At 43.2% G+C, this 6,000-nt stretch overlaps 1 protein-coding gene across 2 annotated transcripts in view; it reads right to left on the minus strand.

Moving 5' to 3' along the window:
• The window catches only part of VRK1 (VRK serine/threonine kinase 1), an 84,474-nt gene extending 80,505 nt beyond the window's left edge, over positions 1-3,969 (minus strand). For both annotated transcript variants that reach the window (XM_017528160.2, XM_037738345.1), the window contains exon 1: positions 3,824-3,969. The gene's annotated coding sequence lies outside the window, so the exon portion shown is untranslated. The remainder of the gene's footprint in view (positions 1-3,823) is intronic.
• Positions 3,970-6,000: the final 2,031 nt, after the last annotated feature.

A 6,000-nucleotide genomic window follows, 5' to 3' on the forward strand; every position in this document is an offset into this window, starting at 1 on the left:
TTGGTAAAAACAATTTAAGAAAAACAATTAAACTGAAATAAAGCTGTGGTTAGCTATGTCTAACTTCATGGTTTAATTTTAGATATAAATGACAATTAGATAGATAATGCACTCTCTTTAGGATTCTTAAAACAAGTATCTAAGTCTAGAGCAAAAATATCTGCCGACATACAAACAGCTAGACGGACGGTCCACAAAAAGAAAAGAAATACAAAGAAATTACACTGTCCCTGAAACAGTGGAATGGGGCTGTTCTTCTTCCTAATGACTTTCAGTTCTCATGTTTAGTCCCCTGCAGGGCCAACTATATTGTTCCTGATACTGAGTTCCACAAGACATATGTGTCCTTCCATTATCAGTATGTTATTTGCTTTAAAAGTATAACACAACATCCTAAATCTCAAATTACTTTGCAATTTAATTATGACTTCGTCTAGCATATTTTTCCACTTAATCAGTAAGACTTACCAATAAACATTTTAGTACACACATTTAATATTCATCTTAAACATCTGCCATTGTGAACAGTACCTACCTTAATTTTCAAATCCTAGAGCACTGGTTCTCATCCTATGGCGAGAGACCCACAGAGAGAAGTAACTGCAAAGAATCATCGAAATCCCTGTACTTACCTGAAGACTAAATAAATATGATTCACAAACATCTATTTTTCCAAGTTGACAAAGATACTGTGGCTAATAAAATTGTTATTAAATTTCCTGAAGTATGTTAGTAAAAGTACAGCAGTTGGTTTTCATTAGTATTTATTGATGAATACTAAAAATCTAACTCCTAATATGGGAGAAGAGCCACGGCTCATACCTCTCTAGATCTAGAGAGCTTTTCTTTTTTAAAGTGTTGCCCATATGTCACTCAGAACAAGAGTAGTAGGATGTGCTTGAATTTGAGTGCAAAGATTTAAGACAACATTGGGAGAGATGGAGCAGGAGTAATTGGGAAAGTGAATGAAATTACTTCAAAATGCTGGGTGCTTAAATATCAGTCAAGCACCAAAGGGAAAAAAATTCAAAGGACACAGCCCTCTGCATCTTTATAAAAGAAGAAATATATTCACAGGAATCTCGATCAAAAGAACCAAACTTATCCTACAGTAAAAACACATCTTGGTTATAGCACCTACCTAAATGCTTTATTAGGGTCCTATCACCCTTTTAAATTCATCTTGAACGTTTATTAAACACTTTCTACATATTAAAATTAATAGTGCAGTTTTTCAAATATGCCCTACACATTTATTGAATTATTCTGTGCTGGATGCTAAATAAAGTAAAAAAACAAACAAACAAAAAAAACCTATTTAATTTAAAACAAAGAAAACTTGCTTCAGCAAAATACTACAATAGCAAGAATAGACTTTGCACCTAGCACAATTCCTTGCAAATAGGGGGCACGTGATCTCTGGTGAATAAATGAGTCCATTTCTTCTCACTCTGAAAAATAACCCTGGCAAGCATGTAAAATATCCTACCAGTCTGAAAAATATTCTCCAGTCCTATTCAGTTACCAATACATTCTCAGAACCCATCGAGAGCAATTTTGATGAAAGCCTCACTCACACGCACAAAGAGGCAGCATTTAATTCCCATTAGGCTCACTGCCTGATCTATGGAGATATAAGCATTTGCACATTTGCATAAATTCAGGAGACATCCTTCATTTGATATAAGGTAAATCTTAAAGCTTTGCTTCATTTCCAAATAAGTTTTATTTTTCAAATCAAAAATATTTTTAAAGTTTTATTTTTCAAATCATAATCCTAATCATAGTACATTATATCTTATTAGGGATGCTTTTAAGAAAAAAAATATAGCTGTCAAAATTAAAATATTGTTTTTTCATTTCTAGACATCTGGGACATTTCACTTATATATTTATTATTATTTCACATTAGTTCTCAAAGTTTAAAAAAAAAAGCTGGCCTATTTCCTTTAAGAAATTTAATTTTAGGGTCTGTCAACATTTTGAATGCATTACTGTTATTTTTAAAATATACACTTGCATACTGGAATAAAACTTAGCATAAGCTTTCCATATAACCATTTCCTGGGCACTTACTAACTTACTATATGCCAGGCTCTATGCTTAACACATTACTCCATTATCTCATTTGTTTAACAAATATCCTCTCATAATTTTTGCAGCACTGAGCATAACAAGAAGCCATTGCACTATAAAACTGGTATTTGTACTGGGTACCAGAACTAAATTGACAGTAACGCCTCACACAAGTTTATTGTTATTAAATTCAAGTTGTGTCACTGTATTAACACAGAATCTGATCAGCAATGTTGAGATGTACAGAGAATACCATCTGTGATAGCATCAACAGAAAATGCTATTAAGTGACTACTTAAGTTACATTCCTTTCTATAGGTAACAGATGAACATAATCTTACCTACCCAGAAATTTAATTCCAATCACTACATGCCATTTTGAAGAACATAAACGTAACCTACATAAAATGACTATATAAAGGACCCTTGCTTCCTTCTGAAAATGCTTTAAAATTCTACATTAAATTATTACCAAATGTATCATGCTCAGCATGTCATAAAGGTGGCTTTTTTATTGCAAACTCTTGAAAATAAATGCTGCCCTTCATTTTTTTTTTAACTCTTGAATTTCAGACTCAACAGATGGGCAATTCCAGAAAGCAAGCAAGAAAGAAAACAAGAAAGAAAGGAAAAGAAAAGAAAAACACACAATAGCTAGTGAGGTTCTTCAACAGTTCCCCAAAACCAACACCCTCCCAAAAGCAAAACTGGTATTTCCAAGTTGTTCCAAGAAAGGGACATAGGGGGAGGGAAGAGTCTATACAAAAAAAAAAAAAAAGTGACTTGAAAGGACGTGAGAAAAAACGGGTGGCCTCAACAAGAACCTGTGTCTGACTCTGCTGCTGCCTGTCAAATTTAATTCAATTACCTAAGTTTTGAGACGAGAACCAAAGTACTATTTCGATGGTAGGAAAAGCTACGCGTTGCTCCTGAACAGTTGCATCAGTAAAGGACGCCGCCCTGCCAGCTAGGGACAGGACAGAGGAGGAACTGTCAAAAGGGATATGAAAGTCCCTTGCAAAACCCACAAGCGGCTCTACCGCTTTGCACCAGACAGACCCTCAAGTACAAGTTCACAGGGCCTCCCCGCGACGTAACAGGGAAATAGAGGGTGGCCTCGCGGTCCCCAGGCCTGGCTGCTATCCTCAGGGGTCAGGCTTCCTCTCCCCTCTCATGTCTCTCAAGTCAAAGGTCACCTCCTCTAAGAGGCCCTCCAGGATCACCTAACCTCAAGGGCCTCGCCCCCATTCCTCTAGCCGGCAATTGCCTGTCCCCTTTCTAGGAAAGCATTTCCGCATCCGCAAAGCATCGCAGCTGCGAGTGTTGTTTTCCTTCTATACAGTGAGCTCCGCGGGGCAGGGGCCTTAACTGTGCTGTTCACTCGGACCCCCACCTGACAGACCCGGCTTCCCAGCGAGGCCCGAGGCGGCGGTGGGAGCCTGGCCACTACACCACGCGAGTTCAGAACGCGGAGCTCGGATGGGGGCCGGCCTGACCAGTCCAGGTATCCCCGGGGGCGCCGCCGGGGCCTGAGCTAGTAGAGAAAGGAGCGGACGCCCGCGCAAGCTGAAGCCAAGTGGCGGAGCGCGGCCCCGCGGGGCTGCCTGGCCGGACGGCGCCTCCCGCACCCCCAGAGGACCCACAGGCCGCCCGGAAGGCCCGGCCCCGCCCCAACCCCCGACCGCCCGCCTCCGTGCCCCCACTAAGCGCGCGAGTCCTCGAGCCGTGTCGCCTGCGGCCTCCCTACCCTAAGCTGCAGACCCGTCGCCTTCTGCCCAGTACGAACTTCCCGCCGCTTTCGCCGACTCGCAACCCGGCAGCAGCGCCGGCCCCTTCGCACCCTGCAGTATGGAGCCTTCCCATTGGCTTGGCGGCGACCGGGGAAGGGCGGGGCGAGCGGGAACGCGGTGGGGCGGGGAGGAGGCTACGCTAGCCCCGCGCCTCCCCGGGAATGCCGGGAGCTGTGGTCCAGCGCTCCCAAAGCATTCTGGGAGTTGGAGTCTCTTCGCGGCAAAGGGAGATCGCTGTCCTTCTGCTCCCGAGGGCTTCTAGGAAATGTGATTTACAGCCTCTGATTCCGCCCTTCTGATCAAATCCAGTACTGTACTCGTCAGTGCCATAGGATCCGAAATAAATATGCTAGTGTTCGTAATAGCTTGATTTATTAAGTGTGTTGGCAGAGAGCTGGATGTAAAATGTTTCCTGTTTCTGTTAGGATTAAATGAAATAATCTAGAGACAGTACTTTAAACTTAGTTGGTGCTCAATAAATAACAGATAGTATGAGGATTGTTCTGCGCACTCATTGACATGTGTGTAAATCCAACCTGGTTTTCGAAGCCTATTTCAAAGCCTATCTCAAGGTCTACCTAACCCTCTGTAGTGTTTCATCTGTAATCAACGTATACCTCAGTTTGCTTTGTGTTTATTCTAATCAGCTAAGTCTCTGTCACCCACAAGACTGAAAGCTTATTGGGCACTGGGTCATTGTTATAGGTCGAAATCACCGAAGTCACAGGCAGAGGGAGATTAACAATGAAGCCAATGAAGCATTAAGGACCTCATTTGCACAGGTCCCTCAATGAGTTTATGTAGCTTTGGGGGTTATTTGTCGATTTTAATTTTTCTTTTTTTGTTTTGTTTTTGTTTTTGTTTGCTTGTTTTTGAGATAGAGTCTTACTTTGTAACCCAGGCTGGAGTGCAGTGGCATGATCTTGGTTCACTGCAGCCTCTACCCCCTGGGCTCAAGCAATCCTCCCAACTCACCACCCCCCACCACCACCACCACCAAGTAGCTGGGACTACAGGCACAGGCCACCACACCTGGCTAATTTTTGTATTTTTTGTAGAGATGGGTTTTCGCATGTTGCCCAGGCTGATCTTGAACTCCTGAGCTCAAGCAATCCACCCGCCTTGGCCTCCCAAAGTGCTAGAATTACAGGTGTGAGCCACAGCACCCAGCTGATTTTTCTTAAAGTAGGTCCCCCAAGATTGTGTGAGCTTCAGTCCCTACAAAAACTGGAATCACGCTGTCCATTAGACAGTGCAGTATAGAGCCTGATGTCTTACATTTTCCCCTCCAGATACCCTCATCTGCTCCAAAGACTTCTCCTGCCTGACCTCTGCTGCAGGAGGCTGACCTCTACAAACTACTTCCAGCTCCTTGTGCTCCCTGGCTTTGGGGTGTGCCCAGTGGAGAACCCCACAGAAGATTGGAGGAAAAGAGAAAGTCAGTTAGAGTAAGTTAGGCCCCTGGATCCTTACTGGCAAGGTCACCTCCAGTTAGCGGGTTCCTCAGCTGAAGGTCACTGCTCCCTGGTCCTCCCTCCAGTGTGCGGTAATAGCCCTTCTCTTTGTACCCAGGGACTGGAAGTGGTAACATCAGGACTGCTGCTGACCCACAAGTTACTGCTCCCTCCCTCGTGGTTCTTACCTCCAACACCATTGTAGATAGTCTCATTGCAAATAACCCTCCTCAAATTATCTTATTTCAAATATGTCATCTGCTTCCTGTTGAGACCCTAACAGAAACACATGGGCAAGGTGAGCACTCGATAAAATTTGTTGGCAAAAATGTCTTGAGATTCACACATCTCATGGGTGTGGAATCCCCCAGCAAGACTCTGTGGCCAGAATCCACTGAGAGAAAGTCACACACACACACACACACACACACACACACACAAAGAAAACTTGGAACAGGACTTATCTGTCACAGTGTGACCGTGTTCCCCTAACCTCACAATAGACATGTGGAAGAAATGTCCCTGCACCCACACTGGGTTGACAATTGGCTGACCTTAAGGCACAATTAAATCAGCAACAGTCTAAGGTGAGAATGGAATGTATTTATTCTGGAGCTCATGGCCCTGGCACCCTTTGTCTGATGGCTCACTGTTAAACACCCTATAAGTACAGCCATGTT

Source organism: Cebus imitator, unplaced genomic scaffold (assembly GCF_001604975.1).
Source record: "Cebus imitator isolate Cc_AM_T3 unplaced genomic scaffold, Cebus_imitator-1.0 Scaffold52, whole genome shotgun sequence".
Classification (NCBI taxonomy): Eukaryota; Metazoa; Chordata; class Mammalia; order Primates; family Cebidae; genus Cebus; species Cebus imitator.